At 37.8% G+C, this 19926-nt stretch overlaps 1 long non-coding RNA gene across 1 annotated transcript in view; it reads right to left on the bottom strand.

Annotated features, from left to right (window-relative positions):
* Positions 1 to 4406: 4406 nt before the first annotated feature.
* Positions 4407 to 19926, bottom strand: part of LOC140713531 (uncharacterized) — a 31219-nt gene continuing 15699 nt past the window's right edge. Inside the window, exons 2-3 of the long non-coding RNA XR_012095647.1 lie at positions 5856 to 5948; positions 4407 to 4451 (exon numbers count right to left, since the gene is read on the bottom strand). This is a non-coding gene — a long non-coding RNA (uncharacterized lncRNA). The remainder of the gene's footprint in view (positions 4452 to 5855; positions 5949 to 19926) is intronic.

Below are 19926 nucleotides of genomic sequence, written 5' to 3'. Positions count from 1 at the left end.
TTTTTCCTGTTTTATGATTATGTCAGATTATTTTATTACACATATATTTCTTTTTTATATCTTTCTGCCACCCCCTCTCACCACTACCACCAGTTTTGTTCTCTGTTGATTCCTCTTAAATCCTTAAGTGAGACCATGATGCAGTTGCTTGAGTCATTCTTCACTGGGTTCCTACGATATTAAAAAAAGGCTAAATTAAATGTCAGAAGTGACACTTTCTTTTCTTTGATAAACTATAGAAATAAACACTTCTTCTTTTTTTTTTTCCTAGGGTCGAAAGAATGGACAGTAAATTTGGAGCAGTGTGCCTCTTAAATTTGCCTTATATGTGATATATATTTTGAAATATTTACAAAATAATTTTGATCTGTAAAGCCTTTCCCTCTACATCCTTATAAAATAAAAATTTCAATAGTTTTATATTTTAGCCTTTTGAAATTAACTTTTTTCTGATTTATGTATTATGACATAAAAATTGAAATTATATTATTGTTATAGAAATGTTAAAATTCGAAATATAAATGTACAGTGAATGAATGTTGTCTTTAAGTTTCTCTTGTTCCTTGTGTGGTGTTTCATTAAACTGTAATTCTGTATTACCTAAATTGAGGAAACGTTTTTCTCGGGTTTTCCTCATTGCCATTATCAAAGTGACTCAAAATCTTCAAAGCACAGCTAAAACACTGAATTGTGCCGTAATGAGAAGGGCCTTCTGCATAGGGAGTGTGACCCTCCCTCCTAGACTCTCTGTCTCTTGTCTTTGGCACTCATGACGGTTTAATAGTTAGAAGGCACCTTCAAGGCCCATTAGGCCAACTTCTCATCAAATGTCCCAAGATCTATATGCCCCTTACAGTTCAGCCATTCCCAAGAGGCAACCCATTCAGCTACTGAGTAGCTCAAAATGTCCAGGTTCTTTCTTCATTTGGTTAGAGATCTGCTTCTTGCATTCTTCATGCCTTGGTCCTGCAACTGTAGTTCTTTATAGCATAATGCAGTGGCTCTCAGATTGTGGCCCCCAGACCAGCAGCATCGGCATCACCTGGGAACTTGCATGAATTGGAAAGTGTGGGCTTGGGTCTCATCAATCTGGTTTAGGAAGTTGTCCTCCAGGTGACAATGATGCACACTAAAGTTTGGGATGCACCGATGTCCTATAGTAGAAAGTGGGTGGGGCTTTGGAATGAGGAATCCCTGGCCCAGAAATCCAGATCCTGGCCTTCTGTGATCTTAGGGCACCCCCTCAGTTTTCTCCTGGTCAGATGGAGCTGATGGGGGTAGCTTATTCACAGGTGTGCTGAGAGAATTCAGTGATACCCCATAGGTAAAGCACAGAGCAGAAAGTCCAACATACCATGAGCACTCAAAATTGGCATGTAGTGTTATAGAGTCATGCTACGCATTTATTGGATGCCTTTGAATAACAGTTTACATAGAGTCCATTCATTTGATAATTAACAAGTTGAGAAAAAAATTTATGTATAACACTCTAGACACGAAACTGTTAAATACCTTCATTTTACAGATGAAAAATCCGATATTCAGAGAGGCTAAGTGACATGTTCAAAGGCACACAGCTGGTCCTACAATTGATGCCATAGTGGCCAGAGCTCCAACTCTTGATAAAATGCCCAGCGATCACCTTAAATTTCTTCAGAACACAGTGGGAAGTAAATAAGAAAGCAAATGTAAGCAAATAAATAACCAGGGCACCCAATAATGGGAAGGAATGCTCAAATAATATGAGCATGATGCAGTTACTTAAGTCATTCTCCACTGGGTTCCTGTGACATAAAAGGAAGTCCTGTTGTTGGTGTCTGGAAGTCCTGTAAGTGCCTTCCAGCCCCTGGCTCTTCAGTCAACACATGTTTATTTGTCATTTTAATGGAGTAATAAAATATCTAGTCCTGGGTCTGGTGATTACACAAGTAGGGACTTCAAATGTGTCAGTACATTATCTGAACTTTTTAATCTTTTTGTACACAGTTCTGAGGATTCCAAACAGATACAAAACTTTTATGGTAGCAAGCGAAGTAGTCCAGTACCATGTCTTTTAGGTTAATTGAAATCCCATGTATAACAGTAAAAATTATATTCAGATATCACTAAATATGTGGGAGTATTTCTTGCCCTTACAGTTAACAAGAAATGAGGAATCATTAAGCTATGCCCTTGCCTGGAAGAACTAAAAGATTATTTCTTTCCTTCATATGCCACAAAAGTCTGTTTTACAGACTGGAAGGAATAAGCACCTTTACTTTAAACAACTTGCTTCCAGTTTTGTGTGGCTGTTGATATTATAGAACTAGTGGCAGAGGCCAAGGCAGGAAAATGGGCTGGGTTACTTATAACTCTTTGAATGTGGACACATCAGCTTGTGGGAAGGAAACTATTTAAAATGGGGCTTAGGGAAAGGGGGAAAAAAATCCCCTTTCCCCATATGAGATTCTTCCACGGTGTTGTCATGCAATCTTGAAAACCTCCATAGAACAGTAGATCACTCTCATTGGATATATGCAAATTATCTGAGACCCAGTGGTTTCCTGCCAGGAAAAACTTATAATAACAGAGCAAGAATGCAATCTGAGCCCTTGCTTTCTGAAATCCCTGAAAGAACAGACTCATTCTTGACAGGGCAATTTCAGCCCTTGACATTCCAGGAAATAGCTCCATAATGTCATTTGGGCTGGGTTTGTAACCAGTCCTAAGATGTGGAGACACAAATGCAGTATGTAAGATTTCAAATATCAGTTCAGGGACCATTCTTAATTTTCACATGGAGTTTAACAACAAAAACCACCATCAGAAGAAAAAACATGCAAGCCATCCTAATTAAATTTAACATTGTCACTACTAATTAAACCCAATATAGGAAAAGGAAGGGTTTCTGCCAAGAAATTACAGACACATCCTGAAGCCTATTTCCTTTCCATTTCCTAGGTACTGGGTCCATGCCATATCCAGGATGTGACACCCAAACAAGACTGTATTTTGATCATTAATATATATGCATAAGTTAGCCCCACCCTGGGGCCTCAAAGGCCTTTATGAGATGTGCTGGCCTTCGCATTTCGATGTGTTTCATTTTCTCTGGGTTCAGTACAGCTGAAAAAGGTTATGAGACTCAGGTTAAAAGTCAGGAAATGGATCAGGGTCCTATACTATGACATCATTTTCTTGCAATGCAATGAAGCAATGACATTTCCTGGAGGAAAAGTTATTAGAGATGACAGGCAGCCTCCGTTAGGTCCAGTATTTGGAGTGGAAGGTGTCAAGCCTGCAAGCCTCCAGCTCCAACCTCCTTCCTTGCTCTTCCTTGGCTGGGCCTTCTCAAGGTGAAGTGAAAGAAAAAGAGAGAGAGAGAGAGAGAGAGAGAGAGATAGAGACCAAGTCCACTTCCATTTTTTTTAATAGTCCTGGTATATTTTTAAATGAAGGTATGCTAAAACTTAGTTATAAAAAGGATTTTTCATTATTAAAGCAGTTAACACTCCACAACAAAAAATATATGTGAGATAAGTTTGCAATTTACAAAATAGTTTCCAGATTTATTTTTTTAAAGTGACACATAGGCAGAGTCACCAGGTATGACTGTGCAGGTTGACCAAGGGGAAGAGTGGGGATTAAAATCTGGCTCATGATTGCCAAACCTGGTGCAGGGCTGTATCTGCCTTTTTCTGATTCACACAAATGTTACACCACAAGTGATAGGTGGTCTTACAACAGGGCATAGGTTTCAGCGAACAATGAACCAGTCTCCTGCTTTCAATCCTAAGTATATCTTTGATTGTAGGAATAACATATCTTGGGGTTATCTCCAGAAGTACAAATTTGGGGAGCTGCCTGATCGTGAGTCCTGGGCCAAAATGAGCCTCCTGGCAGGTCACTCCGGGCACATAGGGAATCTTTTCAGATTTATGAAAAGGTGTTGTTGATGAGACAACACAGGCTGTGTGAAGCATGTGGTGTGGAGAACAGGAGCTCTGGGCTAGGTTTCAGCCTGGCCAGGTGCTTCTGTGCAAATTGCACAATTGTAGTGACACTACTGGCCTCCCATATGGTAGACCTTGACTTGGACTCCATATGCAGATGGACCTGCCCCAGCCCTTAACAACCAGTTTACGGACCTGAATCAAAGTCAGAAGAGTTTAAGGGCTCAAGTCAACATACTGAGACTTCTACATCAAACCACTCTTGCTTCTCCATCTCTGCCTTTATCACTAGGTTTAGATAACTGGGCTTCTGCTTCATACCTCTGTTCCAGCGTCTGGGTGCCAGATGAGTGCTGCCTGAAACTAGGTGTCTAGTCCACTTACCGTGCCCCTTCTGGGGACTGCAGGAATGTTCCATAAACAATGAACTGAGGGCTCCAGCCTTTGGACTCTTTGTTCCTTCTACTTGTCCTCCCACTTGGATTCTCCTGGGAGTTAGCAGAATCCATCAAGCAATAACTGCAAACATGACAGAAGAGAACAACTCCTTAACACTTTTTTTCCATTTCAAAACAAAATACTGAGACACTTTTGCTTCAGTGAACGAGAGCAAGCAGGGGTGAGAAGTTTCTATTGCAAAAAAAATCAAATGGTTATGACTTCAGAAATGTAAATTCCTAATGTCCTTGATAGATTTATATATCTAAGCAATGTTTCTAGATATTGTGCTAGGTTTGCCAAACAGATTTAAGCTCTGTATGGCAGTTGAGTGGCTAGGTGTCAGCCCTCACGAATCAAGAGTGCTTCTATAAATCATTTCACAGTAACCGGATGGACCTTGCAGTGAGAAATATGCTCTCTCCTGGAGAAATTAGCAAATATCTGGAAGGCTTATACATTTCCCCAAGATTAGTCAAAACACAAGCCTAGTCGTCACACCTTTCCCTCATTATCCTGTGGTTGTTTTCTTAAATGTTGTGCGTCTTCATAAATGAGTCACTCTTTCCAAGATCTGTCAAAAGTATCAGTGGTTATAAGGCTGGGAAGCATACCAACCCTAGAAAGAAGTACAGAACTTTCAGTTATAGGCAGGAATGTAAAATGTCCAGAATTACTAGCGTTTTATTACTTTGCCAAATTTGCATTCTTACACCATCGAATCATTCCTTTTTAAGGATTCATTTTCTTATAGTTAAACCTAGGAGGGAGAAAAAGGTATTTATTTTGAATGATATATTGATATAGTTACAAAATCTGGAGCCTGTATTTTTTACCATTTGAATAATGCTGCTGCTTGCCCATACACGTTGAAAGTGTTGTTTAACTTAAATATACAGATCAGACTTAGTTTAAGACTCTACCCTTTCACCTTGCTCTAGGCAAGGAGAAAGATCAAAACTTCCTATATTTTTAAAGATGACCCCATCTTTGTTTTGAATGCTTCTCACATCTCCTGTTTGTAGAAGCTCCTACAAAGACTGCATTGTTTTTCTATTCTATAAATCTACTTAAAAATAAGACTTGCATTGCCCATTCGGCATCCTATAAGACATAACTTACCTATGAGGATAGAGTCTTTATGATGATTTTTTAAAATCATAGCATTAAAAAAATAGATACTTTCAATAGAAAAAGTTGTCAGAATTGGTAGGTGAAGAAAGGTATTCATAATTGACATGTTATAATGATAAAAATGATTTAGAAAAATGAAAAAATTTAGGTTATCAATTCTGCCTTGAAATACCCAAGTGACCAAAATTTTTTATATATTTCATTTTTACTTTAAAGTGACCCTAATTGATTAATTCATTCACATTTTCTTAGGTTGAAATAGAATATAAAATAATTTTAATTTCACTTAGTTCATTAATATATTAAGAATTAAGAATTAAGAATATGCATGCCGGGCACAGTGACTCATGCCTGTAATTCCAGCACTTTGAGAGGCCAAAGTGGGTGGATTACCTGAAGTCAGGAGTTTGAGACCAGCCTGGCCAACATGGTGAAGAACTGTCTCTACTAAAAATACAAAAATTAGCCAGGCATGGTGATGGGCACCTGTAATCCCAGCTACTCAGGAGGCTGAGGCAGGAGAATCACTTGAACCCGGGAGGCAGAGGTTGCAGTGAGCCGAGATCACACCACTACACTTCAGCCTGGGCAACAAGAGCAAAACTCTGTCTCAAAAAAAAAAAAGAAAGAAAGAAAAACCCAAAAAACAAGAATATGCAGGATGCCAGCCAGGGGTCAAGATGCAATGAATTGGGAAATGAAATCTCCCAGTCCACAAAATAAAGATAATATAAAAGTTAACATTACAAAGTAGTTTGAACAGGTTAAATACTTACCAGGATAAGGACTGAAAAGCAAATCATTTTACTTTTTCAGGTTTCCATTCTCTCACCCATAAAACAAAGGAGCCAGTTAATTGAATGTATAACATTCTGGGACTAAAAGAAATATGTGTCACTGTTTCAAGTGAATGTAATGCATACAAGCTTTCACGTGCTTTGTTTGGCAAATTTCATCAGGAAAATATGCTCAAAGTTGAATTATGATTTCAGATACGAAGATGGACACTATCCTAGACATAGTGAAAAACAGGAGGAAAAATATGGAGCTTGGCCATAAATAGCAGAGAATGCCTAAACAGAATGGATGGCCTGGGCAGGATGGAGCCAGAGCAGAGAGCTGCAAAGTGAGATTGAGCTGAGTGCACTGCAAAGCTCAGATCAATCAACAAGGACTTTATTCTACTCAGGTTACTTTATTTGTTAAGGGATTCTTAAGGGGGTGCCTGAGATAACAGAGCCAAGGATTATAAACTGTGCTAAGTATAATAGACTGCAAAAATATCCTAGCATCTAGCTTTGTAAGACTAGCAGAGGAAGGACATCTATAACTAGAGAGTGCTTACCAAATATTTTGAGAATGTTCTGAGGTTCCACTTAAACAATGGGTCTTGGCTGAGGTTTGGAAACAGCAGTTGCAGGCAGCAGGGGAATGGTAACCAAAATGGAGTTATTCTCTTTGAACAACCAACACTTGGGAAGGGGACTAAATTGCTGCAAAGAAGCAGTTTGGCTGTACACCAAGGAAGAATCTTCACATGTTCTTAAAACATAAACAACACTTTGGTATAGTAAGAAGTTTTCCTACAAGACTCATTTCTCCCAGAGATAGAAAAGTGAGGAAAACATGTGATTCTCTGGAATGCTGTGTCTCTTATGCAATGAGATCTTGGTCAAGTCCAGTGCATTGCCCTTTTTGCTTTTCTTGCCAGGAAGCTGGAAACCGAATTTAGATTTAATTCTAGGACGTACACTAAAAGGTCTAACCTTGTCTTTTACGTTTAAATTACCGCTTTGTCTTTTGCTCTTATCTTGAAAATTTTGCTGTATTTGTATCTGTCATTATATGCCACTTCATTCATTCATCTAGTTCAAAGATATTTATTGAGCACGTACTTTGTATGAGACACATCAAGCTCTTTTAGAAGACAGACAGAATGTGGCTCTGGATTGGCAGTCAGGAGACCTGAGCTTTAATATCAACTCTGTTTCTGACTTGTGTTGTGTTTCAGTCTTAGGGCTTGATGTTTATACTCAGAATATAGTTCAGGCATTTTCCAGATGAACAAAGGCTCTGGGGCATGTAGCTGGTTTTCCTAATAACTCACCCCATCTTCCTCTCTTTTGAGAATGGATTTTTCCCCCAAAGGTCTTTGATCCTACAGCTGCAGACATTCTGGCACCAGGGAGCCTTAAAGGTCAAGGATTGAAGACACACAGAGGTCAATGAAATCAGGGGACATCTTAGTAACTGCTGAGAACCTGTGGGGGAGAGGACTGTGGCTTCCAAGATGAATGAATGATGTCATTGGTGGTATAAATAAGCATGCACTTGCTAAGCTCTGACAGGAATCCAACAGGTGTGTTCTGGAACAGTGCAAACAGAAGAGACCCTTCAAAGAAAACAGCCAGAAAACTGCTTCCTTTCACCTGTGAGGTCTTCTTTTTGATTGCAGGCTCCCAAAGATTGAGCACCATGGGGTACAAAGGCAAGCGTGTGAACTTGATCCTGTTTTCTCATCTGTGGAATAGGGAGGTTGGACCCACTACTGTAATCTTCTAGCCCCTCTGACTCTAATTGTCTAGATTTTATGACTATCAATTCTTTTTTCAGCCTTCTGGCTCTACCACTCCACCCAGAGTTGCCCTTACCACCCTCTTCAAATACAATAAAAACAATATGCAAATAAAGACAGCAAAAACACTTGTATAATGGCAATACTGAAGGACAAGATCGAGACCTACTTAAGTATTATTGAGTTATATCAAAGACTTGCTGGATAGCTGGATGTGGTCATTACTTCCCAAAATATATCACTTCCTTCAGAGCATATCCAAATCCATAACAAACTATGTTTACACAATTCTACTATGTATGCATATATGAACCATATTCCCATATTGCTTAGCACAGTGATATGTATCAATAAATGTGAGAGTATCTGAGTAATTTTGAATCTAAGAAAGAGCTAACAAGTATTTTTATTTTACATCAGTAATTTATACGTAAAACAAATATCTGGGAGAATAAAGGTGCAAATACAGAGAAGGCACAATTCCTGCCCCAAAGAGTTTCTTAATTTAGTGGAAGTGCATAAAAATGTAAGCAGTATTGTGTAAAAAATATCTAGTAAGTTCAGTTGTCTTTAAAATATGTACATATGAAATGCTACCAGTTTATTTACAGTGAATATTAATATTGGACACCATCCACGACATTAAGTGCTGAGCATGCAAAAAGGTAGCAAATGGCCCTGCGCTTGATAGCCCTGTAATCTTCAAAATGATATACAGCTGTGCCTCAGTAAGGGGGCAGGATTAGGACCCCACATATATCAAAATCAGAAGATGCTCAAGTTCCTTATATAAAAGTGGTGTATGCGTATAACCTAGGTACATCCTCCTTTGTACTTTAAATCATCTCTAGGTTACTTACAATACTTAATACAATGTAAATGCTATGTATATAATTGTTACACTATATTATTTCTGTTATTTTTAATTGTTGTATTTTTTTCATTTACTTTAAAAAATATTTTGATCTGTGGTTGATTGAATCCATGAAAGTAGAACCCCTGACTGAATCCATGAAAGTAGAAAGTAAAAAGGGAGGGCCAAGTATACATGATTCATTCATTCCTTCATTCTCCAAACAAGTATTGAGCACTTACTATGCACTGTGATAGGCACTTTGCAGGGCCAAGGCCTATTTCATACACAGTTCCTGTCCTCAAGGATTTTAAATCTGGTAGGAGTGAAGAAACAGACAGCGAAGCAGAATTGAAAAGATGTATCAGTAAAGAGCTATAGAGAACACGCTGAGGATACAGTAATTATGCCCTGGAATCAGGAAAGCCTTCACAATGGAGTGGCACTTGATCAAGACCTGCAAAGATTATAGCATTTTAATGGTGGAGACAAAGAGGAAACACATCTCAGAAAGAGAGGTCAGTGAGAATAGAAGTGCAGAGGCATGAAAATTAATGTATGCTCTGAGAATAGCAAGCAGGCTGGTGTAGCTGGAGCATGGAATCCAAAATGGATGGAGGAAATGAGGCCAGAAGTTAGGACGCAGCCGGCAAATGAAGGGCTTTCAGTGCCATACTAAACCTACTGATTTTCTTCAGCTGACAGTAGGGCGTTAGTAGAGGTCCAAGAAGGCAAGAACAAATAATCAGAGGCTACATATTCAGTATTAAATATCAATACTGTCTGAAATGAATGATGGCTAAGAAGTCAGGTGGAAACAATGGGTTCTTCTAAATTAGGAGACCAAGATTTAGGGCCAATATTGATACTCTTCACCTACCCAGCTCCAATCCATTCTTTATACTTCAAAGTCGACATTCCTTCCACAGGCAAGCCTCCCCTTTACCTCAATTGAGCCAGGTCTCTCTGCTGTGTACCCAGGGATCCCTGTGCTTTTCCTTTGTGGCTTGCAGTATATTTTATAATTGTATATTTGCCTGTGTTTGATTAATATACGTGTCCTGCATTGGACCATAAACTATATGAGAGCAGAGATTATGTTTCTGCTTTGCTAGTCAATTTTTTGATAGGCTACCCACTATTCCTGACCCAGAGTATGAAGTAAAACACTTGATAAATGAATGAATGAACGAATGAAATACAGGAGTGGACACAGTGTGTCGGAGAATGATGATGAGATATAACATCTGGAACCTTATCAGTTGGTGTGGTGGTTTTAAAATGTGGATGTAAAATTCTTTGATGTTGCTCTCATCAAAAGTTCGAATTGATATTCTTTGCCGTTAAATCTGAGCAGCCTTGCAATGAACAGAGAGCAGCAAGAATGGTGTGTGACTTCTAAGGTTGCTGTGTTGGAACCATGTGGTTCTTTTGGGGTGCTTGCTGTGGGAGAAGTCAGCTGCAATGTAACAGGTATGACCACCCTAAAATCTGCAAGTCAGAGAGGTCACGATGCTAGAGAAGCCATGTACAGGCACTCCAGTTGACAGACTGAGCTCATCTCTGCCAAGAAAGGTGAGTGAAGCTGTCTTGAACTCTTTGGGCCATCTCATCTGCCAACTGAGAAGACCTTGGCAATTGCCCCAAGAAGCAAAAAAATTGCCCAGCTGAGCCCTGCCTGAATATCAGACCCATGGAACGCATTTGTATGATAAAATGTTGTTTTATGCCAGTAAATTTGTGATAATTTGTTACATAGCAATAGTAGCTAAAATATCAGCCAAAGTCTCAATAGAATCCTCCCCAATAACCTGTAACAGATGAGGAAATTGAGATCCTGAGAGATCAGCTAATTTATCCAAGTTTCTAATTTGGTAGCAGTAAAGCAACCAGTCTTCTGACCCCCGGGCCATTGCCTTTTTCTTTCTAATATATGATAATGCATTAAGAAATTTTCTGTATAATTATATGCCGAGTCTAAAGACCATCTCTTTATCAAGCCACATTTGTATCCCCATTGATACTTTTATTCCCATTGATAATTAAATGGATCAGTCAAACTCCTTTACATATACATAAAAAGTGAACTGTAGCCTTAGATATGTGGAGTTTACAAATGCTGTAGACAATTTGGACATTTTAATGTAACTACCTCCCAATTAGAGGACAAAACATCTTCAAGTATATAAAACACAGTAATATTTCTTCTTAAATTTGTGCCATTCTAATCCTTAACTTCCTTAGTTTTGAAGGCTGTCAGTTCCAAATTCACTGAAAGAACTTTTCTACTGAAAGAAAAATGCTGCCTCTATTAATATCAACCTTTTCCCCTTCAGAACACTTGCTTGCTAGTGATTTATTGTGGACAAGCTTCTTCCTGCTCCTTTTGAAAGCTAATTTTTTTCTTAATCCTGCAAGTAGAGGATGAATTCCTCATCTCTTGCCCGAGGACAGTTTAGTTAAGCTAAATCTTCAGGAGAGAGTTTGGGTATTTACAATTCACAAATTGATGCTGCTTGTAACACAAAAGAGAAAAGGGTCTTGCTGCTGTGTTTGATGTCAACTGGAAACTAATCCAAAAACAAATAAGGAAGACCAGCCCATGCAGCCCGTATGGGTAAAGATCCTTTTAGATCTTGGTACCTTGCAGTTATATCATAAAGATGGAAATTTTTTCCTTTAAAAAGATCAAAGATACGATCCTCTTGTTTGTGGCAATGTTATTTTTTTTTAAAGGCTGAGGAAAACAACAACTAATTATCTCCATAACTGTATCTCAAAGAAGACTGTACATTGATGATTCAAAAGTTGATGTTTACCTTATTGCAACATTTTTCCTATTCATATAGTGAAACCATTAATAATTTAAGGAAAGAGAAATGTTCAATTCAATTCTATTCTGAATTTCCTTCTCATTGTCGCGACTTCACAGATTTCAACAAATGTTAGTTCTTTAAAATCCCACCTATGATATAGAAGGATGTGTACATGGCTTTAAGTGATGTTATGTATTAGGACTCTTAGTTGCAAATGATGGAATACTAAACTCTGACTAGTTTTAATAGAGGGAGTTGATTTGGTCACATAACGGAAAAGTGCACACTCAGATCTTGCTTCAAGCCCAGCTAGAGGCAGGGATGTGTGCTTTTCTCTCTAGATTCTGTCTCACTCAGCTGTTTTCCTCTGTGTTGGCTCCTTTCTCAGGCTGATTCAATGCATATAAGGTCAGAGGACCACTGGCAGGTCTCATCTTACATTCGGACACAGTTCCTCCTATGTGTCCCCTTGGCAGCATTTGCCACTGTGAACCACTCCTTTTTTTTTTTTTTCCCTTGAATCTCTCCTCCTGAAGCGTGTGCTCTTTTCCTGTCTCAGACAGACTCTTCTTTGTTTTCTTTATTAGCTTTTATATGATCAGCATGGTCCCCAGATGTAGGTGTTCACCAAAGTTCCATCTTCAACATTTTTCTCTTTTTTTTTTTTGAGATGGAGTTTTGCTCTTGTTGCCCAGGCTGGAGTGCAATGGTGCGATGTCAGCTCACTACAACTTCTGGCTCTTGGCTTCAAGCAATTCTCCTACCTCAGCCTCCCGAGAGCTGAAATTACAGGTATGCACAACCAGGTCAGGCTAATTTTTTGTATTTTTAGTAGAGACAGGATTTCTCCATGTTGGTCAGGCTGGTCTTGAATTCCTGACCTCAGGTAATCCACCCACCTCAGCCTCCCAAAGTGCTGGGGTTACAGGCGTGAGCCTCCGTACCCAGCCAGTTTTTTTTTCTTCTAACTTTGTAGTCTCTCTTATTGGGCAACCTCATCCAGTTCCATGGCTTCAAAAGTCACCTATTGGATGTTGATTTTAGCATCTATGACTCCAGTTTTGGTTCTGTTCTTAGGTGTTATACAATAGTTTTTGAGTCTCTATTCCTTGTACTTCCATCACCTTAAACTCAGCATTTTCAGAAGCAAACATTAATTTACCCCAGTTGGTTCTTCGTGCCCTGTGACATGTCACCATCATTCTTCCAGTCAACCAAGGCAGAGGAAAATAGAATAATTATCACTACTTATCTCATATCCAGTTGGACCTCCAGAGGTGCAGCCTCCACTTTTTCATCCCCACTGCCACTATCTAGTTTAGACCTCCATTCACTCTCCTCTATTATAATAGAATTCCAATTTCTTATTTACTATATCTAAATCACCTTACTGAAAACACTTTTTAATACTCTAAAAATTATTTCTGCCATCGCATGTTATAAATTCAAAATACTCAACGTTCAAGGCTTTCTAAGCTCATTTCCATGTGTCCATTTTAGGCTCTCTGGTTGGGCCATACCACGTACCCTTCACATCTTTCTTTACTCATGTTAATCCTTCCATTTCAACAGTGTTATTTTCTTCACCTATCAATGCCTTACTCTACCTTTAACGTCAACCTGGGGTAGACAACAGTGTTGTTCATTGTTTTTTCTGGTGCTCTTCCTTCTATTTTATATTTTATTTTTATATTTTTGTGTTAGGATAATCTTTCCATCATGGTGCTCCTCCTAAACACATGGTGGATTGCATACTTCTTCCCTTGTTGTATCCAGCAGAGTTATGTGGCTTGCTTTGGTGAATAAATATAAGTACAATTGACGCACGTCACTTCTGGGCAGAAGCTTTAAGATCTTTCATGAAACTGGCTATTTTTTCATTTTTCTCTGCTAGAAAGTCAGCAATACTCCACAGAATAGTTTCTCTGACAATCTAGAGTAAAGATGATATGGCCCCCACCCAAACCATCTTGGACATGAAGCATGAGCAAGAAATTAACGTTGGTTGTATTTGTGTAATAAAAACTCTAGTTGGGCACAGTGGCTCATGCCTGTAATGCCAACATTTTGGGAGGCTGAGATGAGCAGATTGCTTTAACCCAAGAGTCCGAGACCAGCCTGGGCAATATGGCAAAACTCTGTCTCTACAAAGAATACAAAAATTAGCCCCACGTGGTGGCATGTGCCTGTGGTCCCAGGTACTTGGGAGGCTGAGGCAGGAGGATCACTTCAGCCCAGGAGGTTGAGGCTGCAGTGAACCATGATCGTGCCACTGCACTCTGGCCTGGGAGACAGAGGGAGACCCTGTCTCAAAATAAAATGAAATGAAATTAAGATAAAATAAATTAATAAAGATTGAAAAGTCTGATTCTATGTTTTGATGTTCGATTGTGGATATTTTTAAAACCATGCCCTTCCTTCTTCCCTTCTGCCACACATCTGACCAAATTGATTGAAAAATCTTGGTGCTCCCTTCTTTGATAACAGTGCGTGGTTGAGACCCTGCAAACACCTTTCTGGATGAAGAAACACTCACCCTGGTCCCACCCCAACCGCCTTAGGCCAGTCTCATATTCTTGCTCTCTCCAAACCATTTTCAGAACAGCGTGGGAGGCCTACCATATTCTCCCCAGAAAGTCTCACTATGCGATAAACCTTCTCATCACTTCTTTGAATGTGTGCGGTGTCATCAATCTTGATACTGGAATCAAAGTCTGGGTGGGGGTCTGTCTTACTTCTGAAAAATAGCCCCAATAATTTGTCATTTGGAAATGTCTGTTACTTTTGGATCTGTAATGGCTGGGGTACTGCAAAAGTTTGATATCTTAATCTGTGTATTTATTTCATTGGGGTTGTTCAATTTGTGAAAATTAATTGATCTTTACACCTAGGATTTATGCATTTTTATGCATAAAGAAGTGCCCTTCTTACCTCTGGTTTTGCTTTCCATGGTTTCAGTTACCCACAGTGCAATACAAAATAAAATTCTGAGACACGGAACAAATAAGGGATCAGGTTCACATAACTTTTATTACAGTATATTGTTATAATTGTTATATTTTATGATTAGTTATAGTTGTTAATCTCTTACTGTGCCTAATTTACAAATGAGCCTTTATCACAGGTATGTGTGCATGAAAAAACATAGTCTATATACGGTTTGGTACTATCTGTGGTTTCAGGCACCCACTGGGGTCTTGGAATATATCCCCTATGGATAAGGAGGGACTAATGTATGCTATACTCACTAAAAAGATTAATTTTAAAACTTTATTGGTACTATTCTTAAATACTCTCAACTTTGTCTTCTTTATCACTATCTGAACGTATTTATTGAAAAGGGGATAGTGTGTGAGTACATATGTACATAACGGAATGGAGTTAGAAGAACAAAACAGACTTTTTTTTAACTTTTATTTTAGGTTCTGGGGTACACGTGAAGGTTTATTACATAGGTAAACTCGTGTCACAGGGGTTTGTTGTACAGATTATTTCATGACCCAGGTATTAAACCCAGTTTGCAATAGTTATCTTTTCTGCTCCTCTCCCTCCTCCCACCCTCCAGCCTCAAGTAGACACCAGTGTCTGTTGTTTCCTTCTTTGTGTTCATAAGTTCTCACCATTTAGCTCCCACTTTTAGTGAGAACATGTGCCATTTGGTTTTCTGTTCCCAGGTTAGTTTGCTTAGGAAAAGAGCCTCCAGCTCCATCTATGTTCCCACGAAAGATATGATCTCATTCTTTGTTATGGCTGTATAGTATTCCATGGTGTATATGTACCACATTGCCTTTAACCAGTCTGTCACTGATGGGCATTTAGGTTGATTCCAAGTCTTTGCTATTGTGAATAGTGCTGCAATGAACATTTGTTGCATTTGTCCTTATGGTAGAATGATTTATATTCCTGTGAGTATATACCCAATAATGGGATTGCTGGATCAAACAGTAGTTCTGTCTGCAGCTCTTTGAGGAATCACCACACTGCTTTCCACAATGGTTGAACTAATTTACATTACCACCAACAGTGTATAAGTGTTCCCTTTTCTCCACAACCTCTCCAGCATCTGTCATCTTCTTTTGACTTTTTAATAACAGCCATTCTGACTAGTGTGACATGGTGTCTCATTGTGGTTGTAATTTGCATTTCTCTAATGATCAGTGATATTGTACTTTTCCTCATATGCTTGTTGGCTCCATGTATGTCTTCTTTTGAAAAGCAGACACTCTTTAAAAAGCTAATCATGAAGCAAGATAGAATTATGTAAATGCTAAATAGAAACACAAATAATATATCCTTGTAATTACAGAAGGAAAATACCAGGTAAAACTTCAGAGGGAAGGTGACATTTTTTACATTGTATAAAAATATAAATATAGTCAGACTAGGTGAAATTACACTGTGCTCATATAAACACTACCCCGATTTTTATTACCGTTACCATTAGTAGGTATCTTTGGACTTTTGCCTATCTTTAGACTTCATATAAATGAAACCTTATAGTATGTATTCTTTTGTGTGTGACCTTTCTCAAGCAGCATTACATTTATGGTGATTCATCCATTTTGCTGCATGTATCTGCAGTACACTTCTTTTCATTGCTCCATTGTATACCATTGTCTGAATATACAATAATTCATTTCTCCATTTTCCTGTTGATGAACAATGGGTTGTTTCCAGTTTGGGGATAGTATGAATAATGCTGCTATGAACATGTTTTTTTTTTAAAAAAACATGTTAATGCATTTCTATTAGTTACATACCTAGAATTGAAATCATTTGGCATAGCATATATGTATGTTCTAGTTTAGGAGATACTGCCAAACTGTTCTCTAAAGCAAGGGTACCAACTTACAATCTCACCAGAAGTGTAAGTTACTCTACATCCTTGCCATGCCTTGTTATGGTCAGTCCTTTTAATATTAGTCATTCTGATGAGGATACAGTGAAATCACATTTGCATTTCCCTGATAAGTTTTAATATTTATTAGCTACTGGATATCTTCCTTTATAGCTTCCCTGCTAAGTCTTTTGCACATTTTCTACTGAAATGTCTTTTTCTTATTGACATATAGAAGTTCCTTAAATATTCTGGCTATGAGTCCTTTGTGAGTTCTATGCATTGCAAATATATCCTCCCATTTTGTGACTTGCCTTCTAAATCACTTATTGATGTCTTGAATGACAGAAGTTTTTAATTTTACTGAAGTTCAGTATGTCAATCTTCCTTTACTGTGAGTATTTTTTGTATCCTGTTTTAAAAATCTTTTTCAACTCAAAAGTTACCAAGATAATTTCCTATGTTCTGTTCTATAAGTTTTATTGCTTTTCATTTCACATTTAGTTCTATAATCCATCTAGAATTACTTTTTTAGTATGGTGTGAGGTAGGGATCAAGGTTCATTTTTTTACATATGTACCTAATGTATATGTGCATTGAAACTCAGTGTAATTTGATCCATTAAATAAATAAATTAATTCCCAAATCTGAAATTCCCTGAGGTTATATTATTTTCTAGGTTCCCAAACCACTAACTGTAAGGTGGAATCCACCACTAAAAACCCCTCATGGTTTCCTGAAATAACTTTACTGGTAGAGGTGGGAAGGGACCATTATGCATCCTTATTGCCACTGCTAAAGACTCTCAGATTGAAATCTCCTCCCTAACCAGAAATTTCAAAATTCTGAGGAAATAATTTTTGTCCACCAAAATAAGGAATGTCTGTCTTTGGTCTTTTCAGCCCACCACCATACATATATTAAATTATATAAATTAAGTTTTGTTTAAATTAAATTTTATTCCATGTTATTTTGTGGACTATTTTTAAAATATGTTTGAGTTTATGAGTTCCAGTACTCTACATAGAGCAAGTGTTCAGCAAATAGTGGATCACAGCCCACCAGCTATGGGAAAATGTTCTACCTCCCTATGTGCTAACTCACAAAAAGCAGCTAGATGTAGCTAGAAGAGCTAAGGGCCTGGCTTTGGATAAAAATTCCCAAGTTCTGGCTCCACTTCTGTTTCCTATGAGTGATGTGACCACAGGCAAATCCCTTACTATCTGAAGCTTCAGTCACATTCTTCTGCTCACATAGGCTAACAATACCCTAGTATTATCATAGGCTTTTTATTAGTATTATCATAGGGTTCTTGTTTAGAGTGCTGCATTTAAAATAATTGTCTCACTGACTTTCACAAACAGCACCTAACAACTGTCATCAATTGTTATTTTCTACTACTAATGCAGCAGCACAACTAAATAACCCTTTTCTAAGGATCTTCCATAAAAAGAATCTTTAAAAAAAAAACTTACACAAAAGGGTGAAAATGTTGGTTTTTATCTGATTTTTCTTGATATTCACATACTCAAATGCCCCACCATGAGTTCTCAAGATTCTTTCTCACAGCCAGAAGGCACACTTCATTTTTTGTTTGTTTTTAATTAGAGTTTTTTAAATTTTTGTGGGTACACAGTGGATATATATATTTATGGGTGATATGAGATATTTTGATACAGGCATGCAATTCTTAATAATCACATCAAAATAAATGGGGTATCCATCACCTTTTGTCTATCCTTTGTGTTTCAAATGAGCTGATTATATTATTTTAGTTATTAAAAAATTTATGATTAAATCATTTTACTATAGTCACCATGTTGTGCTAGCAAATAATAGGTCATATTCATGTTTTCTAACTCTATATTGTACCCATTAGCTTTCCTCAACTACCCCCAATCCCCCCACTACCATTTGCAATTGAACTTCCAATGAGTTCAATTGTTTTGATTTTTAGATCCCACAAGTAAGTGAGAATATGTGAAGTTTGACTTTCTGTGCCTGACTTATTTCACTTAACACAATGGCTTACAGTTCCAACCATGTTGTTGGAAATGACAGGATCTCATTCTTTTTTATGGCTGCATAGTATTCCATTGTATATATACACCATATTTTCTTTATTCATTGGTAGACACTTAGGTTGCTTCCAAATCTTGGCTATTGTAAACAGTGCTGCAAAAAACAGGGGAGTACAGATATCTCTTTGATATATTGATTTCCTTTCTTTTGGGTATATACTTAGGAGTGTGATTGCTGGATCATATTGTAGCTCAATTTTAGCTTTTGAGGAACTTCCAGCTGTTCTTCATAGTGGCTGTACTAATTTACATTCCTATCAACAGTGTACAATTGTTCCCTTTTTTCCAAATCCTTGCCAGCATTTGTTATTGCCCATCTTTGGATAGGAGCCCTTTTAATTGGTGTGCAATGATAGCTCATTGAAGTTTTGATTTTCATTTTTCTGATGATCAGTGATGTTGAGCACCTTTTCCTATATCTGTTTGCCATTTGTACATTTTCTCTTGAGAAGTGTCTATTAAGATTTTTTGCCCATTTTAAAATCAGATTATTATATTTTTTCCTATAGAGTTGTTTGAGCTTCTCATGCATTCTGGTTATTAATTTCTTGTCTGATAGGTGGTTTACAGATTTTTTCTCCCATTCTGTGGGTTGTCTCCTCACTTTACTGATTATTTCCCTTGCTGTGCAGAAGCTTTTTAACTTGATGTGATCCCATTTATCCATGTTTGCTTTGGTTGCCTGTGCTTGTAGGGTATTACTCAAGAAATCTTTGCCCACTCTTATGTCCTGGAGACTCCCCCCAGTGTTTTCATTTAGTAGTTTTATACTTTGAGGTCTTAGATTTAAGTCTTCAATCCATCTTGATTTGATTTTTATATATGGCACAGGATATGGGGTCTAGCTTCATTCTTCTGCATATGAATATCCAGTTTTCCCAGCATCATTTCCTGAGTGTATGTTCTTGGCACCTTTGTCAAATATGAGTTCATTGCAGATATATAGGTTAATTTCTGGGCTCTTTATTCTGTTCCACTGGTTTATGTGTCTGTTTTTATGTCAGTACCATGTTGCTTTGCTTACTATAGCTCTGTGGTATAATCTGAAGTCAGGTAATGTGTTCTTTTTGCTTAGAATATGGTTGGCTATTCTGGGTCTTTCATGGTTCCATATAAATTTTATGATTTTTTTTACTTCTGTGAAGAATGTCAGTGCTATTTTGATAGGAATTGCATTGAATCTATAGAGTGCTTTGGATAGTATGAACGTTTTAACAATATTGATTATTCCAATCCATGAATATAAAATTTCTTTCCAAT

This window comes from Chlorocebus sabaeus, chromosome 15 (assembly GCF_047675955.1).
Source record: "Chlorocebus sabaeus isolate Y175 chromosome 15, mChlSab1.0.hap1, whole genome shotgun sequence".
Taxonomy (NCBI): Eukaryota; Metazoa; Chordata; class Mammalia; order Primates; family Cercopithecidae; genus Chlorocebus; species Chlorocebus sabaeus.
The sequence above is the reverse complement of the archived record's forward strand: the minus strand, read 5'-3'. Positions and strand labels throughout refer to the sequence as shown.